Below are 14,944 nucleotides of genomic sequence, written 5' to 3' on the forward strand. Positions count from 1 at the left end.
GGGACTGTATTAATGCTGTGTAATCTATTAATGTGATTAGAAGGCCACTCTACTCGTTAAACCACATATAATCACCCAATTGAGCTGGTTGTTCCAATGAAGGAAAAAATACACCAGTCAGAATAATAACTTCTGTTACGAAGACCATTAGGAAAGTAGGACTTGGAGAGGGTTCTAGTAGTGGGACTCAGGCACAGGTATGTTGATGAAGAATCTAGGCCTAAGCCCACAGTGTATAATGACACAATGACTCTTGTTTTGTTTTGTTTTTTTCTCTCCAGGAGAAACTGTTGAGGAACAGAGGCAGAAGATCCAAAACATCAGCAAACCATCATGTAACGTCATTGTGCAACCATCAAAGGTGATTGTCTTTCTAATCAGGGGACGGCGCTATGCAGAACATACAGTATAACTCTCCGTATGGGATCTGGTCGAAAATAGCACACCATATAGAGTAATTTAGGACGCAACATGGGTTGCGTTACTCAAAACTGCCAAGATGTCCGTCTTGCATGTGCTGTACCAGGAAACACAACTGTTGTAGACTTAAACGGACAGCAGTGAGACTGACTGACTTAAAGCACTGTGAGTTTGCTTTCTTCTTCCCTGTCTGGCCTAGCTCATCCTGCCTGCATACATACTGCCTACAGTCTGCTGCTGCTGTGTTGGTGACAGATGCTGAGTGGCATGGGTGTGATCCTGTAAACACACAGAGGCTTGCGGGCCAACGAATGCCACTACCATTCAGTATGCTCCATGCCTGCTACACTGGGTCTGGACTGCAGTCTGGACATATGGTGGCTGTAGAAAAGCTCTATTGTGTTGCTGCTAGTTGTCCGTATGATCTGGTTAGGGCCACTAGTCCTTGAAGTTGCCTGTGGCCATTATGAGTTTAATCAAGGGCAATATGTCAATGGAAGCTGTGTGTGTGTGTGTGTGTGTGTGTGTGTGTGTGTGTGTGTGTGTGTGTGTGTGTGTGTGTGTGTGTGTGTGTGTGTGTGTGTGTGTGTGTGTGTGTGTGTGTGTGTGTGTGTGTGTGTGTGTGTGTGTGTGTGTGTGTGTGTGTGTGTGTGTGTGTGTGTGTGTGTGTGTGTTGAATGTCATATGGTGACATTGCACTGCAGCTTGGCTCCCGTAGTTCAATGATTGAGATCTACGGTGTGCCGTGCCCTGCCCTTTCATGTTGTGCACATAGGAAGTTACAGACCCTTGACCTTCATACAGTACAGACACCTACCTACAACACTATAAACCTGTCCTGATTCATACTGTACAGACACCTACCTACAACACTATAAACCTGTCCTGATTCATACTGTACAGACACCTACCTACAACACTATAAACCTGTCCTGATTCATACTGTACAGACGCCTACCTACAACACTATAAACCTCTCCTGATTCATACTGTACAGATGCCTACCTACAACACTATAAACCTCTCCTGATTCATACTGTACAGACGCCTACCTACAACACTATAAACCTGTCCTGATTCATACTGTACAGACGCCTACCTACAACACTATAAACCTGTCCTGATTCATACTGTACAGATGCCTACCTACAACACTATAAACCTCTCCTGATTCATACTGTACAGACGCCTACCTACAACACTATAAACCTGTCCTGATTCATACTGTACAGACTCCTACCTACAACACTATAAACCTGTCCTGCTTCAGGGTGGGCTATATATGACAAATAGAGAGTGACAGATGGTGGGACACTACCTACAGAGTTCTTTATTGGTTATTACAGAGGTTATATTAGGCTATAGTGGTTAAGGATTAGAAATATAAGCTTACTTTATATGTGAAGTGGTAGAAGTTATAAAAAATTAGGAAAAGACGGCACACTGCTGTTCATGCTCCCAGGTGAGTCCTCGTCATCATCGTGTTTGAGAGCACAAACACTCAGACTCATTAAAGGATGTTTCCGTGGTTACATCCCAACTGAATGTTATGTTAATTGTACAGGAATTAGCCATTTCCTGTAACAACATCTTCTCTGCATTTAGGCTTTCATTCGGTCTTAATTACAAGGCCCAAAGCACAGCTTTGCACTTGGTGTGTACACCAAATCCTTTTGAATTAACGAAGTCAATTGAAGAGTAAAAACAGTAGGCCTATAATATCATGGAAGACACAGGCTAAAATCATTTTGTGTGGTGCTTGCTTGTGTTTTGTGGTACACTCACTTGTACGCTAGTTGAGTTTCAGTGTTTGCTTGTGTTTTGTGGTACACTCACTAGTAGAATTAGTGAGTGTACACTTAAGTAACTAAGTGTACTATATACAGAAAATATTGAATTAGTCAGTTCCAATACCATATTTACATGTGCAGGAATACTGAAATGATGGAGGTAGATATGTAAAGGGTAAGGTGACTAGGCAACAGGATATAAGATAAACAGAGTAGCAGCAGCTTGTATGTGAGTGGGTGTGTGGGTGTGTAGAGTAAATGTATGTACAAATTATGTGTGAGTGAGCAAATCGTGTGTGTGTGCGCGCATTAGAGGTCGACCGATTATGATTTTTCAACGCTGATACCGATTATTTTGGGACCAAAAAAAAGGGTGATACCGATTAATCGACCGATTTTTATTTTTTATTATTATATATATATTTTTTTACATGTGTGTGTGTGTGTGTGTGTGTGTGTATGTATGTATGTATGTATGTATGTATGTATATATATATATATATGTATGTATGTATGTGTGTGTGTGTGTGTGTGTGTGTATATATATATTTTTTGTAATAATGACAATTGCAACAATACTGACTGAACACTTTTATTTTAACTTAATATAATGCATATGGGCTTTTGGATAGGTGTTCTTAAGGTGATTCCACAGGTTGGTGGTATTTTTTGATTTAGCCGTTGCTGACCCCATGATTACATCTTTATCACAAATAAGACACCTTGTTTCCCTGGTGCCAATTCCATGTAATAGTCCCACACTGGTGCTCTGCTTTTCTCTGCCATCTGTAAAACACACACAGCTCTGAAGTGACAATGATACTGAAGAGTCTGCTTAGGAGACAAATACTCTCAACTGTTTTGAATAAAAATAGAGTTTAAGTTACCTGTGATGAATGTTGAAAACAAAAACTGTCATTTCTATATGCAGGAAATCCTGTTTTAATAATGGACATGGTAAGAATTGACTACCAAAGTGCGAGTCATAATCCCCATGACACCTAGTAAAATCTGAAAAGCGGTTCCTTCATTTATTCCATAGGATATTTAGATTCACTTAAAATAAGGTCTGTGTTTCGTGTAGCATTACACCACCTTGCCAATTTTATAACTGTGTAGATATCCATAGGACAAAGTAACTCTGATCAATATTGGCTAAATATAAGCGAAGATCATTTTTTTTGTAGAGTGGATTTATGAAAATATTTTGACAAACGTTCCCTTATCCTAGTGAGATTTACCCGGGTGTCAAAACACCGAGGCGGTTTAAGCCTGCACGAAACACAGACCTTATTTGAAGTAGATCAAGACATTCTCTATGGAAGACATGAACGGTAAAATAACGAAGGAACCCCTTTCAAGTTCAGCCGCAAGTTATTACAGGAATTATAACACCGACTATTTCTCTAAACCATATACCTTTGACTATTATGAGCCTGCTGCTGCCTACCACCCCCCAGTCAGACTGCTCTATAAATATCAAATACGAGCCTTAGGTCAAATCCGGAAACGATCACCTCGAAAACAAAACGTTTATTCCGTTCTGTATTTTATCTAACGGGTGGCATCCATGAGTCTAAATGTTCCTGTTACATTGCGCAACCTTCAATGTTATGTCATAATTACGTAAAATTCTGGCAAATTAGTTCGCAAAGAGCCAGGCGGCCCAAACTGTTGCATATACCCTGACTCTGCGTGCAATGAACGCAAGAGAAGTGACACAATTTCACCTGTGTCACGAACCGGCTCAAAGCCCGTAACAAAAGAGAGACAACGTGGAGATAAGGAGTAACAAAATGTATATTTATTAAATAAGTAACTAAGTACAATATACAATGGTGTGTGTAATCAGTAGTGTGAGTGTTTTGCATGTATGAATGTGATAATGCAGGGTGTTGAAAGGTGCCAAAGCAAACAACCAAAAGGCCACCAAGATGCACAACAAAATCTAGAAAGGTGTCTGCATGGAGAGAGTCTCCTCCATGAATGTGGAAGAGGTCTATTTATCCTGGGACACACTGGGCCCAGGTGTTTCCCATGTAGCTGACGACCCTCCCAACTCCGCCCACCGGCATCCTAATAAGGAAACAAGAACAAAGAGAGAATAGGCAGACAGAGTGGGAGGGTCGTCACACCTGGATAATATTGCCTGCTAACCTGGATTTATTTAGCTAAATAAGCAGGTTTAAAAATATATACTTGTGTATTGATTTTAAGAAAGGCATTGATGTTTATGGTTAAGTACACATTGGAGCAACGACAGTCGTTGATTGATTGTTTTTTATAAGATAAGTTTAATGCTAGCTAGCAACTTACCTTGGCTTACTGCATTTGCGTAACAGGCAGCCTCCTCGTGAGGCAGGTGATTAGAGCGTTGGACTAGTTAACTGTAAGGTTGCAAGATTGGATCCCCCGAGCTGACAAGGTAAAAATATGTCGTTCTGCCTTGTTGCTAGGCCGTCATTGAAAATAAGAATGTGTTCTTAACTGACTTGCCTAGTTAAATAAAGGTGTAAAACAAAACAAAATCGGCGCCCAAAAATACCGATTTCAGATTATTATGAAAGCTTGAAATCGTCTATGGCTTGGGTGGTTGGAGTCTTGGACGATTTTCTGGGCCTACTTTTCTCACCGCCTGATATAGAGGTTCTGGATGGCAGGGAGCTCGTCCCCAGTTATGTACTGGGCTGTCCACACAACCCTCTGTAGTGCCATGCGATCAAGGGTGGAGCTATTGCCATACCAAGCAGTGATGCAGCCAGTCAAGATGCTCTCAATGGTACAGCTGTAAAATCTTTTCAGGATTTGAAGGCCCATGCCAAACCTTTTCAACCTCCTGAGGGGGATGAGGCACTGTCGCGCCTTCTTCACAACTGTGCATGTGTGTTTTGGGCCATTTTTAAGTCTTTAGTGATTTGGACACTGAGGAACTTGAAGCTGTCTACCTGTTCTATTGCCGCCCCGTCAATGGGGCTGTGCTCGCCCCCCCAATTCCTACAGTCCACAATCAGCTCCTTGGTCTTGCTTGTGTTGAGGGAGAGGTTGTTGTTCCGACACCATATTGCCAGGTCACTGACCTCCCTGTAGGCTGACTCATCGTCGCCGGTGATCAGGCCTACACCATTGTCAGCGAACTTGATAATGTTGCTGGAGTCGTGTGTGGCCACACCTTGTGGCTTCCTTCCTTAAGACTTCGCAGAGCTCTGAAACATCATCTTGACCGTGTCATGACACTGTTTTGTGTTCGATCACTAGTGTTTTAGTTGCAACCTACCCGCCCTTAAAAATCTGTTTTCATGTTTGCCAAAAATGTGCCACATTAGTGTTCCTTGTCATGTGTAACCTTTCTAAATGTAATGCCTGAAGGTGGACATTTTCTCTCCTCTTCTCCCCAGTCTTCCAGTGCAACACCTTCCCAGGCCCACCACTCTCCAGCCCCCGCTCCACCTTCCGTGATCGCCCCATCACCAGGGCCCATGTGGATGCCCCCTGCGCCCATCGTGGAGGCCCCACCGTCTCTCCCAGAGCTACTAGGAGATGTCCCGTTCACCCTGGCCCCCCATGTCCTGGCCATGCAGACAGGGGGTCCCGGGTTCCTCTTTTCTGAGATGCTGATGTCCCCCCGAGACATCAACCACAACCTGGCCTCCTTCACTTACGACTTCACCCTGGAGAACTCTGTGCTCTGTGACCATTGACCTGTCTACTTTCTGACTGTATGACCTCTGACCTTTTTGATCTGTCAACCTCCTCCAATACCAACCCTTTGTCAACCCTGGGTCGTGTTCATTGGGCAGCAAACAGAAGAAAACGTACTGAAACAGGGCAGGACAACCAGGGCTTGCCGAATAAGATAGGCACATTTTTGTTTTTAGAGTTTAGCTACATGTGCTCTACTGAACACAACCTTGGACTGTCTTGTCTCGTTACCTTTCAGGTTTAGTTTCAGTTCCATGGGGCTCTGTCTGAGAATGGCAATACTATAATTAATAATAAACTTGGTTCTGGTGATGATCAGCATTAGGTGGGGTCAAAACTGCACCTGCCTGCAGTGATGTAGGTACACACAGTATGTAGGGAGATGGGTACACAGAGTTCCACCTTTTTAAGATTGCAGATTAGGAATACTAGTTAAGCATGTTAATCACTTGCTGATGCATGTCATAGTAGTGCTGGCTCACTGTTTTAAGTGTGTGTGTGTCAGAAGACCGTTAGCTTCATGTCTGATGATAGGAATGCTTGAACATAGTTGAGGCTTGCGTTGAAGAACAGAGTCAGGGTTTAGATTCACCTGCTGTTGTTGTTGGTTTAGGAATCACTGATTGACCTTTTGGGTTTGCACTAATGTACGTACCAGACAGATTTCAAATGGAATCTTAGGAAGGAAATTACTTCTTTATCTGGTTACGTTTTTTACCCTGGTGTCCTCACCTTTGCCAATGACGTTAAGAATACTTTAACAAGACATTTCCAAAGAAGTTTGTAGCATAAGCATTTCTACAATGGAACTTTGTAGCTTTTTGATAATGTATTTAAAATGTAAGAATATATATATATACCCCCTAATTTACAACAGTTATTTTCAGGAGAGTGGCCTTCTCTTTTGGTCATCTTCAGCATGGTGTCATCATGTGTTGTAACCTCCCAAACATTGTATTTGTTATTTATTCTGAACCAGGTTTCCTCTAGTTCTCATGGCACAGTTCAGATTTGACAGTGTTTCAAGGTATCCTGTAATATACAGTGCCTTCGGAAAGCATTCAGCCGTCCTTGATTTTTTTCCCACACATTTTGTTACGTTACAGCCTTATTCTAAAATGGATTAAATAAAACATTTTTCTCAGCAATCTACACACAATAACCCATAATGACAAATTGAAAAAAAAATGTGTTGATATTTTTGCAAATGTATTACAAAAAATATACGTATTTACGTAATTCAGGACCTTTGCTATGAGACTTGGTATGGAGCTCCGGTGCATCCTGTTTCCATTAATCATCCTTAGATGTTTCTACAACTTTATTGAAGTCCACCTGTGGTAAATTTAGTTGATTTGGACATGATTTGGAAAGGCACACACCTGTCTATATAAGGTCCCACAGTTGACAGTTCATGTCAGAGCAAAAACCCAGCCATGAGGTCAAAAGAATTGTCCATAGAGCTCCGAGGCATGATTGTGTCAAGGCACAGATCTGGGGAAGGGTACCAAATAATTTCTGCAGCATTGAAGGTCCCCAAGAACACAGTGGCCTCCATCATTCTTAAATGGTAGAAGTTTGATACCACCAAGACTCTTCCTAGAGCTGGCTGCCCGGCCAAACTGCGCAATTGAGGGAGAAGGGCCTTGGTTGGGGACGTGGCCAAGAACCCGGTGGTCACTCTGACAGAGCTCCAGAGTTCCTCTGTGAAGATGGGTAAACCTTCCAGAAGGACAACCATCTCTGCAGCACTCCAGCACTCAGGCCTTTATGGTAGTGGCCAGACGGAAGCCACTCCTCATTAAAAGGCACATGACAGTCCGCCTGGAGTTTGCCAAAAGATACCTAAAGACTCTCAGACCATGAGAAACAAGGTTCTCTGGTCTGATGAAACTAAGATTGAACTCTTTGGCCTGAATGCCAAGCGTCACATCTGGAAGAAACCAGGCACCATCCCTACGGTGAAGCATGGTGGTGGCATCATCATGCTGTGGGGATGTTTTTCTGTGGCAGGGACTGGGAGACTAGTCAGGATCGGGGGGCAAAGACAAACAAAGCAAAGTACAGAGAGATCCATGATGAAAACCTGCTCCAGAGCGCTCAGGACCTCAGACTGGGGTGAAGGTTCACCTTCCAACAGGACAACGACCCTAATCACACAGCCAAGACAAAGCAGGAGTGGCTTTGGGACAAGTCTCTAAATGTCCTTGAGTGGACCAGCCAGATTCCGGACTTGAACCCGATCGAACATCTCTGGAGAGACCTGAAAATAGCTGTGCAGTGACACTCCCCATCCAACCTGACAGAGCTTGAGACGATCTGCAGAGCGGCATGAGAGAAACTCCCCAAATACAGGTGTGCCAAGCTTGTAGTGTCATATCCAAGAAGGCTTGAGGCTGTAATCACTGCCAAAGGTTCTTCAACAAAGTGCTGAGTAAAGAGTCTGAATACTTATGTTAATTTATTATTTCAGTTTTGTTTATTTTTTACATAATTTTGCAAAAATGTATAAAAACCTGTTTTTGCTTTGTGCGGTGTGTGGATGCGGATTTAAAGAAAATCTATTTTAGAATAAGGTCACAAAAAAAGGTGGAAAAAGTCAAGGGGTCTGAATACTTTCTGAATTCACTGTATCTATATACTGCATTGCACACTGGTAAGCAAATGATCTTGTGAACAATTACACATTCAGTTAACTCTCAATCAAAACTGTTGGACTGCTGTACAAATGGCCAAGAGAAGCCACATTATGTTGCATAATAACCTGTTTATTTTATGACAAATATTTTGAAGTTAACTAATTATGAGTAGTTAACTCACAAGACAACCACTCAATAATCTGAAAAGATGGCTCATAAGTTGCACTGGTATTTTCAGTGCAATGTTGTGGTATTCCACATCATGTGAAATCATCCACAGATGCTGCGTTTGTACAGGCAGCTCAATTATTTTTTTTTAAATTTGATTTTACTTATCAGATCAGCTCTTGACAATAATTGGGCAAAATAAAATCTGATTTTGGCTGCCTGTGTAAAGTTACTTTCTACTGTATACATTAGGAAATGTTTGGTATTGACCCTCTGGACAATCCTTTGCTATGCATAGCTGCAAACCAAGTGTATTCTGTCTGTCTGTGTTAAACGGCACTGTGGATTTTCCCAGGCCTCTTCCTCTCTTTGTCATTCAATCACTGACCTAACCTTGCATGTTGATTTTGTTTCACAGGCATGGAAATACACTGCTCAAAAAAATAAAGGGAACACTAAAATAACACATCCTAGATCTGAATGAATGAAATATTCTTATAAAATACTTTTTACATAGTTGAATGTGCTGACAACAAAATCACAAGAATTATCAATGGAAATCAAATTTATCAACCCATGGAGGTCTGGATTTGGAGTCACACTCAAAATTAAAGTGGAAAACCACACTACAGGCTGATCTAACTTTGATGTAATGTCCTTAAAACAAGTCAAAATGAGGCTCAGTAGTGTGTGTGGCCTCCACGTGCCTGTATGACCTCCCTACAACGCCTGGGCATGCTCCTGATGAGGTGGCGGATGGTCTCCTGAGGGATCTCCTCCCAGACCTTGACTAAAGCATCCGCCAACTCCTGGACAGTCTGTGGTGCAACGTGGCGTTGGTGGATGGAGCGAGACAAGATGTCCCAGATGTGCTCAATTGGATTCAGGTCTGGGGAACAGGCAGGCCAGTCCATAGCATCAATGCCTTCCTCTTGCAGGAACTGCTGACACACTCCAGCCACATGAGGTCTAGCATTGTCTTGCATTAGGAGGAACCCAGGGCCAACCGCACCAGCATATGGTCTCACAAGGGGTCTGAGGATCTCATCTCGGTACCTAATGGCAGTCAGGCTACCTTTGGCGAGCACATGGAGGGCTGTGCGGCCCCCCAAAGAAATGCCACCCCACACCATGACTGACACTCCGCCAAACCGGTCATGCTGGAGGATGTTGCAGGCAGCAGAACGTTCTCCACGGCGTCTCCAGACTGTCACGTCTGTCACATGGGCTCAGTGTGAACCTGCTTTCATCTGTGAAGAGCACAGGGCGCCAGTGGCGAATTTGCCAATCTTGGTGTTCTCTGGCAAATGCCAAACGCCCTGCACGGTGTTGGGCTGTAAGCAAAACCCTACCTGTGGACGTCGGGCCCTCATTCCACCCTCATGGAGTCTGTTTCTGACTGTTTGAGCAGACACATGCACATTTGTGGCCTGCTGGAGGTCATTTTGCAGGGCTCTGGCAGTGCTCCTCCTGGTCCTCCTTGCACAAAGGCGGAGGTAGCGGTCCTGCTGCTGGGTTGTTGCCCTCCTACGGCCTCCTCCACGTCTCCTGATGTACTGGCCTGTCTCCTGGTAGCACCTCCATGCTCTGGACACTACGCTGACAGACACAGCAAACCTTCTTGCCACATCTCGCATTGATGTGCCATCCTGGATGAGCTGCACTACCTGAGCCACTTGTGTAGGTTGTAGACTCCGTCTCATGCTACCACTAGAGTGAAAGCACCGCCAGCATTCAAAAGTGACCAAAACATCAGCCAGGAAGCATAGGAACTGAGAAGTGGTCTGTGGTCCCCACCTGCAGAACCACTCCTTTATTGGGGGTGTCTTGCTAAATGCCTATAATTTCCACCTGTTGTCTATTCCATTTGTACAACAGCATGTGAAATGTATTGTCAATCAGTGTTGCTTCCTAAGTGGACAGTTTGATTTCACAGAAGTGTGATTGACTTGGAGTTACATTGTGTTGTTTAAGTGTTCCCTTTATTTTTTTGAGCAGTGTATATACTTGTTATCTTTTGTATTTTGGGGAGATTTAAGTTTGAGTAACTTTAGTTTGTTTGGTTTACTTGGATGTATTTTGGGGGTTTACTTACAAAGTGGTTCATTTATGTGGTTGTGCATGTTTGCTATTAACAATACATTGTTTTAAAAATGATTTAATTATCTTGTCCTGCTGTTTATTTTTTTGTAATTGAACTGAGGTTTCTCTAAAGGTGGTTGACCTGTAAAAGCATGAGTGTTAGTAGTAGTAGCTACTACATAGGAAATGTGTTTTTATTGGGTTAGAATATGTTTTACATGCTATAACCCAATGACAACATATCCTCTATCTGCCCTACTTACCTGCTTCTGTTTTCATAATGGCAGTACCTGAGCATCAGCCAAGTATTTGCACATTATCCTGATATCATGTACCAAGTACTCAGTGTTGGGGAAGCTACTCTGAAAATATTGTTACCAATTACTTCACACTGGAAGAAAGTAAGCTACACTAAAGCTACCCTTAAAAAATATACACTTTACTTCACTAAAGTTATTTTGAAATTGTAGTCCACTACATCCAAATGTAAATCTGAAATGTCATAGTTGAAAAATGTCAAGAACAGATCCCTCTGTTGTCCGATGTTAACAGAATGTCATTTGTTCTATTAATCAAACTATTTTTCAAGTGAGAATTGGACAGGTCTGATGCTGATTTCACCCATATTTTGTTTTTGCAAAAAGAGTAGTAGAGTTTAGTTCTAGTAGTTAGCTACACCACTACATGGCAAAAAAAGTATTTAACTACTGAAAATACTACCTTGATTTGAATTTAGTTCAACGACCACCAAGCTACTTCAAAATGTAGGTAAATTACTAGTTGAACTACACAAAGTTCACTACTCCCCAACCATGCAACTTCAAAGTGATATTAAGAGTTTATGAAGGATGTTACATGCAATAGTACATCCGGAAAACCTCAACATTCAGTTGTGGTTTCTTTGAAAATGTAGCCTATCTGTGAAGAAGTTTGAATGGCACTTTAAAATCAAACTATTTTACATTGTGATACAGTGCCTTGCGAAAGTATTCGGCCCCCTTGAACTTTGCGACCTTTTGCCACATTTCAGGCTTCAAACACAAAGATATAAAACTGTATTTTTTTGTGAAGAATCAACAACAGGTGGGACACAATCATGAAGTGGAACGACATTTATTGGATATTTCAAACTTTTTTAACAAATCAAAAACTGAAAAATTGGGCGTGCAAAATTATTCAGCCCCCTTAAGTTAATACTTTGTAGCTCCACCTTTTGCTGCGATTACAGCTGTAAGTCGCTTGGGGTATGTCTCTATCAGTTTTGCACATCGAGAGACTGAAATCTTTTCCCATTCCTCCTTGCAAAACAGCTCGAGCTCAGTGAGGTTGGATGGAGAGCATTTGTGAACAGCAGTTTTCAGTTCTTTCCACAGATTCTCGATTGGATTCAGGTCTGGACTTTGACTTGGCCATTGTAACACCTGGATATGTTTATTTTTGAACCATTCCATTGTAGATTTTGCTTTATGTTTTGGATCATTGTCTTGTTGGAAGACAAATCTCCGTCCCAGTCTCAGGTCTTTTGCACACTCCATCAGGTTTTCTTCCAGAATGGTCCTGTATTTGGCTCCATCCATCTTCCCATCAATTTTAACCATCTTCCCTGTCCCTGCTGAAGAAAAGCAGGCCCAAACCATGACGCTGCCACCACCGTGTTTGACAGTGGGGATGGTGTGTTCAGGGTGATGAGCTGTGTTGCTTTTACGCCAAACATAACGTTTTGCATTGTTGCCAAAAAGTTCAATTTTGGTTTCATCTGACCAGAGCACCTTCTTCCACATGTTTGGTGTCTCCCAGGTGGCTTGTGGCAAACTTTAAACAACACTTTTTATGGATATCTTTAAGAAATGGCTTTCTTCTTGCCACTCTTCCATAAAGGCCAGATTTGTGCAATATATGACTGATTGTTGTCCTATGGACAGACTCTCCCACCTCAGCTGTAGATCTCTGCAGTTCATCCAGAGTGATCATGGGCCTCTTGGCTGCATCTCTGATCAGTCTTCTCCTTGTATGAGCTGAAAGTTTAGAGGGACGGCCAGGTCTTGGTAGATTTGCAGTGGTCTGATACTCCTTCCATTTCAATATTATCGCTTGCACAGTGCTCCTTGGGATGTTTAAAGCTTGGGAAATCTTTTTGTATCCAAATCCGGCTTTAAAATTCTTCACAACAGTATCTCGGACCTGCCTGGTGTGTTCCTTGTTCTTCATGATGCTCTCTGCGCTTTTAACGGACCTCTGAGACTATCACAGTGCAGGTGCATTTATACGGAGACTTGATTACACACAGGTGGATTGTATTTATCATCATTAGTCATTTAGGTCAACATTGGATCATTCAGAGATCCTCACTGAACTTCTGGAGAGAGTTTGCTGCACTGAAAGTAAAGGGGCTGAATAATTTTGCACGCCCAATTTTTCAGTTTTTGATTTGTTAAAAAAGTTTGAAATATCCAATAAATGTCGTTCCACTTCATGATTGTGTCCTACTTGTTGTTGATTCTTCACAAAAAAATACAGTTTTATATCTTTATGTTTGAAGCCTGAAATGTGGCAAAAGGTCGCAAAGTTCAAGGGGGCCGAATACTTTCGCAAGGCACTGTATATCTGGAAAGTTTACACCCCCTTATTCTGAACCCGGTCTTCAGCGCTACTTCTTTTTCAGTCCTTGTCCAATGCCTTTTAAATGTGCAATATGCAGAAATGGCTCTGCCATTTCCCGGTTGCTAAAAATCGAATAGTTTGCAAAATATTGTATTTTCAACTGTTTGAAGCTGCTGTACAAAACCAAAAGTAAAATATGCTAAAGACAAATTACAGCGCACATGGAACAGATCTACCACTTCTTTGACTTGCTTTCAATGAGAGTGACATACTCTATGACTTATATTTCTATGTGAATTTGGTCGTCACCCAAAAAGTTACATATCGCAGCCAGTGGTGGAAAAAGTACCTAATTTTCATATTTGAGTAAAAGTAAAGATACCTTTAATAGAAAATGACTCAAGTGAAAGTCACCTGGTAAAATTCTACTTGAGTAAAAGTGTTTGGTTTTGAAATATACTTAAGTATCAAAAGTAAATGTAATTGCTAAAATATCCTTAAGTATCAAAATCAAAGTATAAATAATTTAAAACTCCTTATCTAAAGCAAACTAGATGGCATTATTCACTTGTTTTTTTATTTATTTATGGAAAGCCAGGGGCATGCTCCAACAGTCAGACAATATTTACAAACTAAGCATGTGTTGAGTGAGTGTGCCAGATCAGAGGCTGTAGGGATGACAAGGGATGTTCTCTTGATAAGTGTGTGAATTAGACAATTTTCCTGTCCTGCTAAGCATTAAAAGTGTAATGAGTACTTTTGTATGGAGGAAAAAGTACATACTTTTCTTTAGGAATGTAGTGAAGTAAAATTTGCAAAAAATATAAATAGTAAAGTACAGATAACCCCCAAAAAACGACTTAAGTAAAAATAATTGAAAGTACTACTTAAGTACTTTACACAACCGATAGCAACTGTAACATTTATTTTGGTTCTGTATCCGCTTTGTTTTTCAATCGTATATGCATTTGATTGTGAATCAGCTATATATATATATATATATATATGTTTAGCCTAGTGGTTAGAGCGTTGGACTAGTAACGCTAGTAACGGAAGGTTGCAAGTTCAAATCCCCGAGCTGACAAGGTACAAATCTGTCGTTCTGCCCCTGAACAGGCAGTTAACCCACTGTTCCTAGGCCGTCATTGAAAATAAGAATTTGTTCTTAACTGACTTGCCTAGTAAAATAAATACATTTTAAAAAGAACTTGATCAAATTTGTACAAAAGCAGGCTATTAAAACAAGTTAAAAAAATACTTTTATTATTGTCTTGTTGGTAGTGAAAATACATATGGGGCTTAGTACTTTATAAAACTGTAATACATGTGTTAGTGTAACAGTATTGCTTCTGTCTGTTACATTAGTACAGCAGTATGTGGATTTTTAGGAGGGATCTAGCTACAGTATTGTAATACTTCAACTGTGCAGTGGATGTTTCAATTTACGATGACTGGTATAAGAATAACATTGCAGTTGTCAACAACAGAAACCCAGACGACCTTTGTTTTTCTGAAGATAGTGCACCACCCATTTCTCTGAGATTT

The sequence above is a fragment of the Oncorhynchus tshawytscha genome, linkage group LG31 (assembly GCF_018296145.1).
Source record: "Oncorhynchus tshawytscha isolate Ot180627B linkage group LG31, Otsh_v2.0, whole genome shotgun sequence".
In the NCBI taxonomy this organism is placed as follows: domain Eukaryota; kingdom Metazoa; phylum Chordata; class Actinopteri; order Salmoniformes; family Salmonidae; genus Oncorhynchus; species Oncorhynchus tshawytscha.